The sequence below is a fragment of the Perca flavescens genome, chromosome 11 (genome assembly GCF_004354835.1).
Source record: "Perca flavescens isolate YP-PL-M2 chromosome 11, PFLA_1.0, whole genome shotgun sequence".
Lineage (NCBI taxonomy): Eukaryota > Metazoa > Chordata > Actinopteri > Perciformes > Percidae > Perca > Perca flavescens.
Genome location: NC_041341.1, coordinates 3,104,072 through 3,120,865, shown reverse-complemented (window position 1 = coordinate 3,120,865; position 16,794 = coordinate 3,104,072).

Here is a 16,794-nt window from a genome sequence, read left to right as displayed (position 1 = left end):
CAGGCAGGAAGACATCAGGCTCTGATAGAACTATGGGTCCAAAATATTTGGAGCTAATGTTCAGTTATGTTTACAGTGTCGTAATATATGAAGATGTCAATAAAAACATGACCATAGATGTGTGAGTATGAGTTGTAGCAGCGCCTGTAGCAGCATCACGTGACCAGATTGGGTTGCTTAGTTTGGTAGTGTATCATATGGATTTCTATGCACCACTTTTCGTAGTATATTGTATAGACCCGTTCATGAGAATGTGTTTTCACTGATAACCCTTCTAATACATCACAGTTGACTTATTCCACGTTGTGTGTTTCCTCGCAGGCGGAAGTAAACCAACCGGAGACGGACATGGAGACCAATCAGGAGATCCTTAATGTCCTACTAGGTGATCTGAAAGATGTGATGTCAGAGGAATGTTTTAAATGTAGGTACAATCATTTATAAATCATCTTGTTTCTTATATAATTATTATTCTCTATATAAATACTTACAACCTAAACACTTAAAAATATAATAAAATATTAAAGATAGATGTGATTAACCAATAAGACTTTACCTTTCTGTTCTCTCTGTAGCTGCTCAACATTTGGTGGAAAGCTGGAGGAAAAAAACTCCACCTGACCCCAAGGATCTACAAATGTGTCTTTCTCAATATTTACTCCAGAAATCTGCCGAAGGTTACCATCTCTATTTGTTTAACTTCTTTATATCTTGGTTCCTGTCCAGGGGAACAGGGTTAGATAACACTGCTGTATTTAGGCCTCTAACTTAATCCTTGATTCAGATTTACAGACTCAGAGTTTTCCATAGAGGTGGAGGATCAGTGGAGCTACACAGCTCTGTTTCAACAGGACACTGACTGTTAACACATGACACCATTCATGATTAAAATCAACTAACTAGTTAGTAATATTCTGAATCCAGGACTTTTATTGTATCAGGGTATTTATCACAGTATTAATACTTTACCTTAAGTAAATATTTGATACAAATGGTGTCACAGTGCAGCTGGAGGGAATCAAACTCTGCCTTTGTTCAGCAACAGTTGAACTAGATTAATGAATCTGGTTCTGACAGTAAATTATACTTTATGTCTCATTAGGACCAAATTACTCAGAGAGATCTGAGGAGCCAGATTACAAAGGTGAGTGTCATTTTACTACCAGGTTCTTTCACCACTTTAACCATTTATTACCTTTTAAAATGTATAAATATTAACCGTTTGTTCATATTTCAGCAAAGCCCTCTTCATCTTCATCATCTTTCTGGACTAAAGCCACAGTGAAGGTGTTCCTGGTCGTCACTGGTCAGACCTTTGGTGCTGATCAGGTCTTACTGGAACAAGTGAAGAGAAGTACAGCGGTGGAGACCACTAGAAACCTGCAGGAATGTGATGTCATCATCGTCTTCTGTCCAATCACATCTCGTGTTGGATCAGATGTGGAGGCAGCCATGAGAGAGGATTCAGGTAACAGAAGGACTTTGTTCAGGACTAACGTTCAGGTGATTCTGCAGCTCAGGTTCTGTCTGAAGCTGAGTTCTGTCTGAAGCTGAGTTCTGTTTCTTCAGCTGAACATGAACACAGTTTCTGTGGCTGTTTCTTTACATTTGCATATACACAGTACAGGCCAAAAGTTTGGACACACCTTCTCATTCAATGTGTTTCCTTTTTATTTTCATGACTATTTACATTGTAGATTCTCATGAAGGCATCAAAACTATGAATGAACACATATGGAATTATGTACTTAACAAAAAAGTGTGAAATAACTGAAAACATGTCTTATATTTTAGATTCTTCAAAGTAGCCACCCTTTGCTTTTTTTGATAACTCTGCAAACCCTTGGTGTTCTCTCAATGAGCTTCATGAGGTAGTCACCTGAAATGGTTTTACCTTCACAGGTGTGCTTTGTCAGGGTTAATTAGTGGAATTATTTCCCTTATTAATAAAAAAGCAAAGGGTGGCTACTTTGAAGAATCTAAAATATAAGACATGTTTTCAGTTATTTCACTTTTTTGTTGAGTACATAATTCCATATGTGTTCATTCATAGTTTTGATGCCTTCAGTGAGAATCTACAATGTAAATAGTCATGAAAATAAAAAGGAAACACATTGAATGAGAAGGTGTGTCCAAACTTTTGGCCTGTACTGTATGTACAAACACCTCCTGACAGGAGATGAATTAGCCAATCATCTTGCTTGATATGCATGACGTGCATACTCGATGACAGCAGTAAAGAATATTACAGTAGCTCTGTGTTCATCAGGGCCCACAGCTCGCTTTTGATCCAGGCCCCTCTACAAACCATCCTACAATATGGGTGGTTGGTCCCCAAATACAACCCACAGGGGCATTTCATAAACTAGTGGCTGCAGGAAATACGTCCTCATATCTGAACCAGAGAAGGTAACGGTGGTGGTTTTAAACATGGTGGTTTACATTGTGAAACGGTCCCAGTTAGGTTAGGTCTAGACACCAAAAATACTGAGTTAAGGTGATAAAAAGATGGAGGTTAGGGTTAAAAAAATCACTCCTAAAAGTCTCCTCTTTAAGGGTTATTATATAATTAGCACATATTTAATAAGATAATGATTAATTTGCAGAATTAAACATAAAAGTTTAAGATTAAGATTTATGGTGATATCTGTTAGTTAAAATATTTTTCCCCACTTGGATCTCTTCAGACTTTTTATATGTTACAGAGGAGACTAGATCAGTTTAAAGAGTTTCTGTTGTAGTTTGTGTGGGGTCATGTTGCATACCTCCTGTAGTTTTTGAGTGACGTCGCCTCGTCAGACAGTCTTCGTGTCCCGTTGTCTCATAACTCATATTTTGGTACAAGTGATTAATGAGTGAATGTGGGGACGATGAGCTGTTCCTTCCTGTATGGAAGAGGGTAACATCCACTCCTGTATCATTTCCCTGCATGTTCTTCTTTACAGGAAGTCCCTCTCTAACCTTTGTCTCCTGTTTCAGTGTCATCTGGAAGTAAACCAGTCATCCTAGTGCTGATGCATCACACCAGAGACCCCAACTATTCAACTAATGTCAGAAGATGGTCTGAAACCTTTCAGAACGTCGTGTTGGATGTTCACGTTCTCTTCCACGAGACTCAGAGAGGATTACTGCGCTGTCCAAGAAATGACCGGGCCATCCAACAAATACAAGAAGAGTTAAAGAAACATAGTAAATATCAGACCGTCCCACCAAAACAAGAAGAGATAAAGAAACGTAGTAAATATCAGACCGTCCAACCAAAACAAGAAGAGGGAAAGAAACGTAGTAAAGATCAGGCCATCCACCCAAAACAAGAAGAGGTAAATAAACATTGGTATCACCCTAGGTTTTGGCTTAATAAGTGAGTGTGGATCATCTTGTAGCAACAGACCAGCCATTATTAATTATTGAAGCCAGAGAAATGTACAAGTCAGAGAAGTTTGGTTATATATATATATATATATATATATATATATATATATATATATATATATATATATATATTTGTCTATAGTCTGTGGTGTCACTGTTGCACATTAAAATATCAGCATCATAACAGCTCATGTCAATGTCATTTTCATTGAAAATTACTAAAATAAAAAATGATATACATACAGACAGACAGACAGACAGACAGACAGACAGACATCCCTGGTTTTGGCTCCATGGGCACATTCCCCCTGGAGAACCAGGTTCACCTGGGAAGGTGTTTACAGTTTCAATGACCTTTGAGATGGCTGGTAGGATGCTGATAGGTCGACTAACTACTAACCTGTTTGTCACCAGATTTATATATATGGGTTATAGCAGATTATACACATGGGTTATAGCAGATTATACACATGGGTTATAGCAGATTTATACACATGGGTTATAGCAGGCTTTATAGCAGGCTTTAAGGTACTGGGAAAGTTGCTCTCATTATGTATGTATATGTCAGCCAGGTCTCATGGCAGTTCGTGTAAACGTGACGTTTTTGCCGTTTTTTACGTGGCGGACAACACTAAAATGTTAAGTAATGTATTTCAATGGGAAGCATATTTTGTGGCCACAGCACGAAAATGGTAGGGAGTGATATAAAAAGCGTCCCTGCGTGTGGCGTTTTGTCCCGCGTGTTACTGTGGCGCATCTACCGGCATTTAAGGCGCCATTTCCCCGTAAGTTTTTTCCTAAACCCAACCTCCGCCAACCCGTTATTGTGGTGCGTCCCCAGCGGGCCGCCTCGCGGGCGCCTCCCGGCTTATGGAGCGACCTTTTTGGCCGCCTCCCGGCGTCCTTTCCCCGAGAAAATAACGTGACATTTACACATAAAAAACGAGAAAAACGTCTCCGTGAACACGTATCAAAAGATTAAGGATAACGTGGACATTTACACGAACTGCAGTGAGACCGGGTTGTATATGTATATAAGTTGCTAGAGGTAGTATATGAGTGTGGGTACTAGGGCTGTTGGAACAAATGCCGAAATTTGAATATAATTCGAATAGTAAAAAAAATCAATACTATTCGAATGCTGAAATTACTTTTCGAATGTGACCTTTTTATGAATATGTTGGGTAACGTTAGCTAATCTCCCTCTTCTCGCCTTGGACTACCCTCATGTGTCACTCATGTCACATCTTATGAACAATAACTTAGCGGGAGTGAGAAACATAAGGCATTGTGAGGTCTAATAATGTTAGTACAACATTACGGAGCTAACGTTGCATACCGGGTAACGTTAGCACACGGGGAGTGACAGACTGCGGCTGGTAATCATAAGAAGGACGGGAAATAGCTTCAACATGACTTTAAAATTGACTTCCACCAAGCCAAAGAGCTTATGTTAACATTTGTTAGCTCCTTTTTGTTTTCTTGTCGTTGTAGTAATGTATTGTCTGTGGATGCATGGCTGGTTGTATATCGCTGCCAAGGTTATGGTTAGGGTATAGGTGATGGAGTGTGAGTGTCCGGGTGCCTGGAGTTTGCGTTGCTACGTGATATGATTCTCTGTGTAATGTGGTCACGACTCTACGAAATGTTGATGTAATGTATTAGTATACAATTCATTAGCTGCATGATTGTGTAACTGACATTAAAAAATTATATTTGGATTAACTTTTTAGAAAGGCCTGACCAAGGACTGGGGTTGCAAATTAGCCAATTGGCTAGAAACCTTTTTATGCAACACATCTACTCACATTGTTATGGATTGACTATGATAATTGTATGTAATAATGTGCGCTGCATTGTCCTTGACAAATAAACTACTTAAAAAAAAAAAAAAACTGCATCGCCAGGTATAGTAACTGGGAGCTTGATGAAGACAGCTAAAGGTAATGTTAGCTGCCCTACAGCTGTCAGAGTTAGCTCCTACTTTGTATATTACATTTTAATAGCTGTATTCTCAGTAACGTGACAATCTGCAAGAAACAGGTTGCTTATAAATCACTAAAATAGTAGTGACAACACCGTTTGGTTTATTAATGCCATTAGCATTGTTACTTACTTAGCTAGCTAGTTTACAGCGAAACGTTTCGGCTGTGCATTCTAACATGATGTCATTGTGCTAACAGAGCACTGTTAGCCTTTACAACAGAGCCACTTCACTACAATTGTTTATCATGTTTCATTACTCTGTTGATTTGTGTTTGTCGCAGTGTGCTCGTAAACAAAGTTGCGTGCAGGTCCCCTCAAGGCTAATGTTGGATGCCCCTCTAGTGGACGGAACGTGTAACAACAACCACATGCTTGTAATGCCATCAACAATGCATAAGCCTGAGTAGTGTAGTACATATTATTTATTTGCATTTGAGCATTAAATATTCAAATATTATTTGAATATTAAAAAATATATAATGGAATTCGAATAGTATTATAGAGGAAGATTGACAGCTCTAGTGGGTACTAATGTAATGTGATCATTTCTTTAGTTTAAATAAGATAATGTTGTTATAGAGAAGGAAATCAGTAAATCCTGAGTTAGTGCAGCCGAGTATGAGGCTGATGTGTGTGTGTTCTATGATTTCAGGAAGACAGAAATAAAAAAATGAAAACCATGCACGCCTAGAAATTCCTTTCATACATTCAAGTAACAAGTGTTGATGAAAATAGTAACACCTGCACACTGACTGCAAGCCACAGAATTTATTCATCACAATGTTATGTAAAAAAGATACACAAAATAATTTATTTCACCAGTTTTAATCATGCTTTGCCACAAATGTAAAATGTGCATTCCCAGTCTCCTAGAGCTCCACCACTGTGCATAGTGACATGACTACAGTGGCCTCTCTTTGGTCTTGCTCATCCAACATTGTCTGGTGGAATGGAGACAGAGGCTCCACTGGACAGTTTTCTAAGAGAAGTCTTTCTGCTGACACCAAAACACTGGGCTTCACATAAAGCATATCAGCTTTGTCATTGCATGACAAGGTCCCAACCATTTATCTTCTTAAAATACTGGCAAATTCAGCACCATATTCACATTTCCATGGCATATGAAGCTGTTGGCTCTGCTGAAATGGCCTCATAATCTAGACTTCATTTGTCCTATTGTTATTAAAGTGCCCATATTATGAAGAAAAAACTTTTTCTGGGATTTGGGGTGTTATGTTGTGTCTCTGGTGCTTCCACATGCATAAAAACTTCGAAAAAAATCCATCCATGGTGTTCTAAGTGAGATACGGTTTCTGAATGTGTCCTGCCTTCAGTCTCCGGGTGAGCTGTTCAAAATCGGACTGGATTGTGACGTCTGAAACGAGCTGGCTAACCGCAACCATTAGCTCGTAGCATGCTAACGCTAATGCTAACGCTCGCATGCTAACGCTAACATAGCATGCTACCTCATTCTCAATAGCAAAGCACTGCTACAACACACACAAGTTCACCATAATCTACCAAAAGAACTACTTACATATGCGCTCTGGTTTAGAAGAAGTCTACCAGCTAATCCTGCCTTGTAACTGACCGAAGTTGAAGAAACAGCCTTTCTTTTACTGTCTATGGAGCTAGCTGACATGATGTACGTGTGAGCTACTGAGCATGTGAGAGTGCAATCAAAGATAGTACAAAAGAAGAAGAAGAAAAGAGGTCTCACTCTGTAGCTAAAACAGAAACCAGGTGAAAAGAGGATCTACAGCAGTGAGAGAGCTGTGCAGTACAACAAAAATATGGTGTTTTTTGAAAATTAAACCATGTAAACCTATTCTGGTACAACCTTAAATACAATTATGAACCTGTAAATGAGTATAAAATGGGCACTTTAAGTTTGGACACACCTTCTCATTCAATGTGTTTCTTTATTTTCATGATTATTTACATTGTAGATTCTCACTGAAGGCATCAAAACTATGAATGAACACATGTGGAATTATGTACTTAACAAAAAAGTGAAATAACTGAAAACATGTCTTATATCCTAGTTTCTTCAAAGTAGCCACCCTTTCCTCTGATTACTGCTTTGCACACTCTTGGCATTCTCTTGATGAGCTTCAAGAGGTAGTCACCTGAAATGGTTTTCCAACAGTCTTGAAGGAGTTGCCAGAGATGTTTAGCACTTGTCGGCCCTTTTGCCTTCACTCTGAGGTCCAGCTCACCCCAAACCATCTCGATTGGGTTCAGGTCCGGTGACTGTGGAGGCCAGGTCATCTGGTGCAGCACTCCATCACTCTCCTTCTTGGTCAAATAGCCCTTACACAGCCTGGAGGTGTGTTTGGGGTCATTGTCCTGTTGAAAAATAAATGACGATCCAACTAAACGCAAACCGGATGGGATGGCATGTCGCTGCAGGATGCTGTGGTAGCCATGCTGGTTCAGTATGCCTTCAATTTTGAATAAATCCCCAACAGTGTCACCAGTAAAGCACCCCCACACCATCACACCTCCTCCTCCATGCTTTACGGTGGGAACCAGGCATGAAAGCCCCCCCACACCATCACACCTCCTCCTCCATGCTTCATGGTGAGAACCAGGCATGAAAGCCCCCCCACACCATCACGCCTCCTCCTCCGTGCTTCACGGTGGGAACCAGGCATGCAGAATCCATCCGTTCACTTTTTCTGTGTCGCACAAAGACACGGCGGTTGGAACCACAGATCTCAAATTTGGTCTCATCAGACCAAAGCACAGATTTCCACTGGTCTAATGTCCATTCCTTGTGTTTCTTGGCCCAAACAAATCTCTTCTGCTTGTTGCCTCTCCTTAGCAATGGTTTCCTAGCAGCTACTTGACCATGAAGGCCTGATTCAGTCTCCTCTTAACAGTTGTTCTAGAGATGTGTCTGCAGCTAGAACTTTGTGTGGCATTCATCTGGTCTCTAATCTGAGCTGCTGTTAACTTGTGATTTCTGAGGCTGGTGACTCGGATGAACTTATCCTCAGCAGCAGAGGTGACTCTTGGTCTTCCTTTCCTGGGGCGGTCCTCATGTGAGCCAGTTTTGTTGTAGCTCTTGATGGTTTTTGCGACTGCACTTGGGGACACATTCAAAGTTTTCGCAATTTTCCGGACTGACTGACCTTCATTTGTTAAAGTAATGATGGCCACTTGTTTCTCTTTACTTAGCTGATTGGTTCTTGCCATAATATGAATTCGAACAGTTGTCCAATAGGGCTGTCGGCTGTGTATCAACCTGACTTCTGCACAACACAACTGATGGTCCCAACCCCATTAATAAGGGAACAGATTCCACTAATGAACCCTGACAAGGCACACCTGTGAAGGTAAAACCATTTCAGGTGACTACCTCATGAAGCTCATTGAGAGAACACCAAGGGTTTGCAGAGTTATCAAAAAAGTAAAGGGTGGCTACTTTGAATAATCTAAAATATAAGACATGTTTTCAGTTATTTCACACTTTTTTGTTAAGTACATAATTCGATATGTGTTCATTCATAGTTTTGATGCCTTCAGTGAGAATTTACAATGTAAATAGTCATGAAAATAAAGAAAATGCATTGAATGAGAAGGTGTGTCCAAACTTTTGGCCTGTACTGTATATATATATATATATATATATATATATATATATATATATATATATATATATATAGATATATACTCAGATATTTTCTACACTACAGTGTGAAGTGTGTCTGCAGATGTCCATTGAGAGAAAAGAGAACAGTTTGACCGTGAGTCCAGCAGAGGGCAACATGACATCACTGATAAACTTCTGACAGCTTTTGACTCAAAAAAACATTCAGAGCTCATTTTTATTTCCAAATAGAGATTTAAAGGGCCGGACACGTTGGAAGAGTCAGACCCAGAGACATCACAGGATGAACCAGATTAAAGTTATTATCTGGAACCTTGAAATGGTTCATAATGATGATTAGAAATCACCTGAAACAGACAGAACGCTAGTTTAGATGCTTTTTATTTAAAACCTGCACTCAACACATTCAGCCTCTTTTCTCTTATGCAACAGTTATTCAGTATGTACAGTACATATGTTTCTGTTTATAGTTTAATTTCATATTAATGTTTAATATGTTTGTTTGTTTATGTTTTACACCTTTCACCGAGGCAAATCACTTTAAAGAAGAGATGACATGGACACACACACACACACACACACACACACACACATAAATACAAACACACACACACACACACACATAAATGCAAACACACACACACACACACACACACACACACACACACATACACATATACATGGGAGGACATGCTGACGTGTAAGGTGAGCGTATTGTGTCACTTCCGGTGTTCCCGTGTTACAAACGCTAGTTTGCTGCTCCAGCAAAAACTTACTGAACTCTGCTTTACTGTTTAAATTAGCGGCTATTTGCCTGGATTGCATTTGAATTACAATTGTTCTACTCAAGCACTTATACTTAGCTTCACTTACAGTGACTGACTCGCTGAATTTACAATTGTTAAAACGCTGTTAGCTACTTTAGCTTAGCCATTAGCAATGGCTAATTCCTCTCCCTCTCCTGCTCTTTCTTGCTCTGTGTGTCAAATGTTTAGCTATTCCTCTGCCTCCTTTAGTGATAACGATACATGTAATAAATGTAGTATATTCGCTGCTCTGGAGGCAAGGCTTAGTGAGTTTGAGTCACGGCTCCGCACCATGGAATCAGAATCGCATGCTTCCGTAGCTAGCCAGCACCATGTAGTTAATGCGGACCACCATACTGTAGCTTCTCTAGCTTCTTTAGCTTCTGCTAGCTGTCCCCCGTCAGACCCCGAGCAGCCGGGCGAGTGGGTGACTGTCCGAGGGAAGCGTAGCGTTAGAGGAAAGCGTAGCGTTAGATGGAAGAGTAGCGTTAGAGGGAAGAGTAGCGTTAGAGGGAAGAGTAGCGTTAGAGGGAAGAGTAGCGTTAGAGGGAAGCGTAGCATTAGAGGGAAGAGTAGCGTTAGAGGGAAGAGTAGCGTTAGAGGGAAGCGTAGCGTTAGAGGGAAGCGTAGCGTTAGATCTAGACCAGGGAGTGCACATGATGATGGTAGCTCTAAACCGGAGCGTCTTCGCCTCTCTAACAGTTTCTCCCTACTCAGTGATACACCCGCTGAGAAGCCAGCTCTGGTTATTGGGAGCTCTATACTGCGATATGTGAAGCCAGCTCTGGTTATTGGGAGCTCTATACTGCGATATGTGAAGCCAGCTCTGGTTATTGGGAGCTCTATACTGCAATATGTGAAGCCAGCTCTGGTTATTGGGAGCTCTATACTGTGATATGTGAAGCCAGCTCTGGTTATTGGGAGCTCTATACTGCGATATGTGAAGCCAGCTCTGGTTATTGGGAGCTCTATACTGCAATATGTGAAGCCAGCTCTGGTTATTGGGAGCTCTATACTGCGATATGTGAAGCCAGCTCTGGTTATTGGGAGCTCTATACTGCGATATGTGAAGCCAGCTCTGGTTATTGGGAGCTCTATACTGCGATATGTGAAGCCAGCTCTGGTTATTGGGAGCTAGGAGTTATTTTTGATCAGGATATATCCTTTAACGCCCATCTAAAACAAACCTCAAGAACAGCCTTTTTTCATCTTCGTAACATTGCCAAAATTAGGAATATCTTGTCTCAAAACGACGCTGAAAAACTAGTCCATGCATTTGTTACGTCCAGGTTGGACTATTGTAATTCCCTACTGTCAGGTTGCTCAAATAAGTCCCTTAAGACTCTCCAGCTGATCCAGAATGCTGCAGCGCGTGTTCTCACAAGAACTAAGAAAAGAGATCATATTTCTCCTGTATTAGCTTCTCTGCACTGGCTTCCTGTTGAATCCAGGATTGAGTTTAAAATCCTTCTCTTGACCTACAAAGCTCTAAATGGTCTAGCACCATCATATCTAGAAGAGCTCCTAATACCCTATTGTCCCACTAGAGCACTGCGCTCCCAGCATGCAGAGTTACTGGTGGTACCTAGAGTCTCTAAAAGTAGAATGGGAGCCAGAGCCTTCAGTTATCAGGCTCCTTTCCTATGGAACCAGCTCCCGATCTGGGTCTGGGTTGTAATGATACTCTAAGAGAGCCTCTTGATTATTTAGAGACCGACTGCAACAAGGCAAAACATACTAAATAGGTCGAGTTATTTGACTATTAAGTTGATTTTGTCCGCAGGGCTGTACACGGGTTTTCACGTAAGTTTCCCGAACAAATAACCTTGCGGTGTGGTGACGATCACATCGACCAAGACATAGTATACTATAAAGTCCAAGAATCAATTATGGGAAATGAAATTTCCCATTCCAGTGATGCAACTGGACCCATAGTGGGTGAAATGACTCATAAATATGGACCAGATTGTTTGCGATGTCTGTCATAACTGGTCATAAAGCTTTGGCTTTCCGAGAAACGGATCTTTGTGTACAAAGACACTGAGAATGTTAAAGCAAGATTTTAGAAGAAGTAGAAAGAAAATTAATGGGAAAATCAATAATTAAGACACAGGATTTAAAGCTACTGAGTAGCCTACAGGAAAAACAAAGAATGTTTTAAGAAAACAGTGATCTAGGGAAAGAATGCAAACACACATGCAACAATAACCTCATCAGTTCTAACCAAAGCCTATTTCTGAGCTTTCTCTAAAAATCAGGAAGACAAGCTGGAGAAACGGAGGGATGAAGAGGACACAGACTCAACAATCGGACAGGACCAACAGCATCAGTCACACCTGCATCGGGTGGAAAGACCAACGAGTACGTGAGAAAACCATGTTTGAAGCGTTTGTCTGCATGTTACAACAGGCTGGTGGGCAACATATGGGGCGCGGACCCGAAGGGAAAAAAAGGCTGCTCCCACAAAGGACGTGGTCGAGCCAGAGAGAGGCCAAGGCGGGTACCGTGGGCAAAATGGTGAGCCCTACAACCCAGACCAGTGTTTGTACTGCAAGGACTTTGGACATTGGGTATGTAAATGCCTGAAGAAAAAGCAAAAAACACCTCAGACAAAGAACAACACTTGTCCCTCTGTTTGACTGAGTCCAAAAGCTGAGGAAGGTAGTGCTACCACACACACACACTCGCCTCATGCAATGAAGGAATGCTTTGCACTGATACACTGTTTTTGTTTTTGCTATTAGGGACAATTGATACTGTAGGTTAGAAAGGATCTGGAAAAATAATCTATTCAGTTAAACCATTATAGTATGTTAACTTCTGAAACCTAGAAGAAGATGCCTACTACTGAGTGTAAAGTTAAAGGGGTTCCATTCACATAATTTGATTATTAGAGCTATAGATTTGACACTGATGATTATTTGGTCATTCTATTTGGTCAATTGGGGTTACAGATCAAACAGTAAGAGAACAAGTCTCTGTTCCTCTCTCCTGTACATGGGAAAAACAATTATTGGTGTATGAAGGTTCCACTTATTTGGTTTAGGTAGTGATTTAATGTGCACTTTTAACATTGGTTTAACCTCAACACCTGACGGATTGAGAATTTCTCCTAATGTTCAACTGACGTAACCACGTTAATTCCAGTGTGTCTAAAATGACCTCACTGAGGCGGTGTCTGTAATCAGCCCTGCCTCTGACTGCATGAAACCTGACAACCAATACATCACTCAAGGCTGCATCTGCTTTTTATCCCTCATGAAAAGGTTTTTGGTGCAGTGCTGTTTTCATGTAAAATGAACAGAATAGCAGCTTGTTCAGTTTAGTGTTAACAATGAGATTTTTAGTTTAGCCGGTCACCTAGAATGTCTGTACACGTTCCTGATGTCACTGTAAGACTTTTGCTGCCAAAGCTATTGAAGCGTTTGTGAATATGAAACTGGCTCTGCAGTCTCCCCCGATGCTGGGACTGCCAGATCCCTAAAAACAGTTCATACAGACATACACGTACATACACATGCTTGCAATGAAGACATGCTTTCTGCACGCTACAAACACTCCCCACACGATAGACGGATCAAATTAGATGCAAAAACAGAAAAAAATTAGGTTGATTTTTCTAAAGACGTTTGAAACACTTGTTGTGACATCACTGTAGCTCCAGTTTAAAAGACCTTGGATAACCAAAGTGCTAGAATAGTTAACAATTATACATTTAAAGAACAAATCAGCTTAGCTGAGAACAAAATTGACAAAATTGATAGTTCTACTGTAAACAAAAGGATCATCTACCCCCTGATTGACACAGTAGTGTAAGGGGATGCAATAGTAATTGTTTTTGTTTTATTGGTTCCGATTTGCTCCGAAGAATTTTGCTCTAAAGACTTGTTTTCTTTATTTAGACATACGTAGGGAGAGGCCCATAAACAAAAACACCTATTTCTTCCACGGCAGTATAAGGGAATTGATAGGTTAGGGTAGGTTATTGCGTGAGAATTTTCTTCTGCTCTTTTGGCCGTAAGAATCCAGGTGTCAAGCCTGGGGATTCTGTGGTGATAACAACTTCAGGAGGAAGGATTGGCAGATAGACGGTGAAAGAAACCATCGAGATCCTTCCGGTGACACAGGGCAGTGAAGGTTCCAGGGAGAGTCACCTGGATACACGCATCACTACAAAAGGTTCCAGGGAGAGTCACCTGGATACACGCATCACTACAAGAGGTTCCAGGGAGAGTCACCTGGATACACGCATCACTACAAAAGGTTCCAGGTAAAGTCACCTGGATACACGCATCACTACAAGAGGTTCCAGGGAGAGTCACCTGGATACACGCATCACTACAAAAGGTTCCAGGGAGAGTCACCTGGATACACGCATCACTACAAGAGGTTCCAGGGAGAGTCACCTGGATACACGCATCACTACAAAAGGTTCCAGGTAAAGTCACCTGGATACATGCATCACTACAAAAGGTTCCAGGGAGAGTCACCTGGATACACGCATCACTACAAAAGGTTCCAGGGAGAGTCACCTGGATACACGCATCACTACAAAAGGTTCCAGGGAGAGTCACCTGGATACACGCATCACTACAAAAGGTTCCAGGGAGAGTCACCTGGATACACGCAGCACTACAAAAGGTTCCAGGGAGAGTCATCTGGATACACGCATCACTACAAAAGGTTCCAGGGAGAGTCACCTGGATACAAGCATCACTACAAAAGGTTCCAGGGAGAGTCACCTGGATACACGCATCACTACAAAAGGTTCCAGGTAGAGTCACCTGGATACATGCATCACTACAAAAAGGTTCCGGAGGAGAGGAGGAGGACAGGTTTTTCTACAACCTGCAACAAGTGACGAGCAGATCCTCTGCTGAGTCACCTATGAGGGAAATCGATTCAGAGATCAGCCTGACAGACGGCGTTTCTGTGCTATCTCTGAAATCAATCGAGTTTTTCTCACAGTTTGCAACACATTGAGAGAGGAGAAGAAGTTTTTCCAAGGAGGAAAAACCAGAAGCTACATATTGGGATTGTAGCCTGCTGTTTCAAATCATTTCAGAAGACAGCAGTGATACTGATCTCTTCTCTGACAACCACAGCACATTCTCTGACAGTGACAGCAGAATATACTTCACGATTGTAGAGAACACACCACCTCTCTCTCTCTGAACACACACTCACTGCACATTCTTTTGAGGAGCATCTGACATTCCTCTGTGACTCAGAGCAGTGTGCTCTGACACACACACACACACACACATGGAGCAGATGGACAGAAAGGACTGCAACAGGTACCCTTCAAGAAGAACATGGGGGGTTTTCCACATTTGTAGTGTGTTTATTCTTCATTACTGCATTTACGATTTTCTATTGCATTTATGGTTTTTGCATTTTATTTTTGATGAGAGAAAAATATGATAAATCACATGTAACCATTCCTCCCAATATTTGCATACAAAAACACTCTAGGAACAATAGTGAAGAACATGGAAAGAAAGACGAGTGATGCGTTCACTGCTTTCCATATCAATGAGAAAATTATGGTTGGAATACAATAAGTACTAGTACAGAGCTAATATTACTGTAATGATTAACTTACGTCCACTCTTATGATCCAATAACAGGCATTAGGATGGTTGGTATACGAATGCTACTAAATTGGGGCTAATTAGGGGTTTTGTACTTTATGTGGTTCCTCATGACCACACAAACTCAACTGATAGATTGATGAAAGAAAGTAAATTATTCCTAAACAGCAATATTGTTAATATTGAACAAAGTTAAGTATAAAGACCTAGGCCATTTTGTTGTGTGCTTAAGAACTTAGGAAAAGTTCTTTGTGGATCTTTTATTACATTGAAGTAATTTCACCTTCCACATTTTGACGACACATATAAACACCACATTGGACTAAGACTTTTGAAGGATTATGTAATAGATACATTTTCTACTAAGGAATGACTTGGGTTTTAGTTAGGAAATGTATGCGTGATGTAGGTTATAATGATTTTTGTTCACTATTTCTTTGCACACAGAAATAAGCTAGTGAAACCACCCACATAGAATAACTGAATTTTATTTGTGCTGTGACAGCACTTAATGATGTTAGAGACAAGGAGGGGTCAGTCTTATTCTGATTCTTCTCAACTTTCACTCTGTGAGAGCTTTGATAATTGCACTGAGCGTGTTTCAATTGATTTATATTAAAATATCCAAAAGGGGGGGGAGCATTTGATGGCATTGGATAATTTAATTATCAGCTTTATGGAAAATTTGACTTCACCGTATGGGTAGATATGAAATTAGTAAATGTTCACACTTCACACCAGGTTATTTTAATGTTTAAATACATAACACATTATTTACACAAATTATAAGGCAATAGTCTGATGTGACATTAACCAGTGACATTTATGTCCAGGGTTTTTAGCAGATTATGTTTGGTCTTCGGATTTGTTTTTGTTTTGTTTGCTATGTCGTTACCCTAAACAAGAAAAAGAGTTTTTTTTTGCACCTTTCCATTTAACATGTAAGAAACAGACAAAAGTAAAATTTATTTTTGTGATTATTTTGTAATCAAAAGGGTGAACTGTGGTGGCAAATTTTATTTTAACCATTTGTTTAATGATATTGACCATTTGTTTAAAGATTGTTTTAAACCTCCACATCATCCTGTTCCTTCCTGTAGACTTAAAGGCACCAGTGAGAGAGCTGGCCTTGTAGACTGTGAGCAATAGCATAAGTTATTTTCGCTAAAGAAATTGCAGCTCCTCATTTGTTTATTTCTCTCAGATAAAGTGAAGAAGGCTCTAACACTGTGTGAACCGTATCTCTTTCTGTCTCCTGAGATAAGCAGGTGTTTAGTCTAATGTAGGAGACACAGGAGCAGAAGGGAAGGTTGTAAAATCATCTGACTGTCTATGGTATTTTTTAGAAAAGTGGCAGCATGCTAAAGATATTTGAAGAGGGGTGGCTTAACGAGAGTTTCTTCACCATAAGATGTTTAGA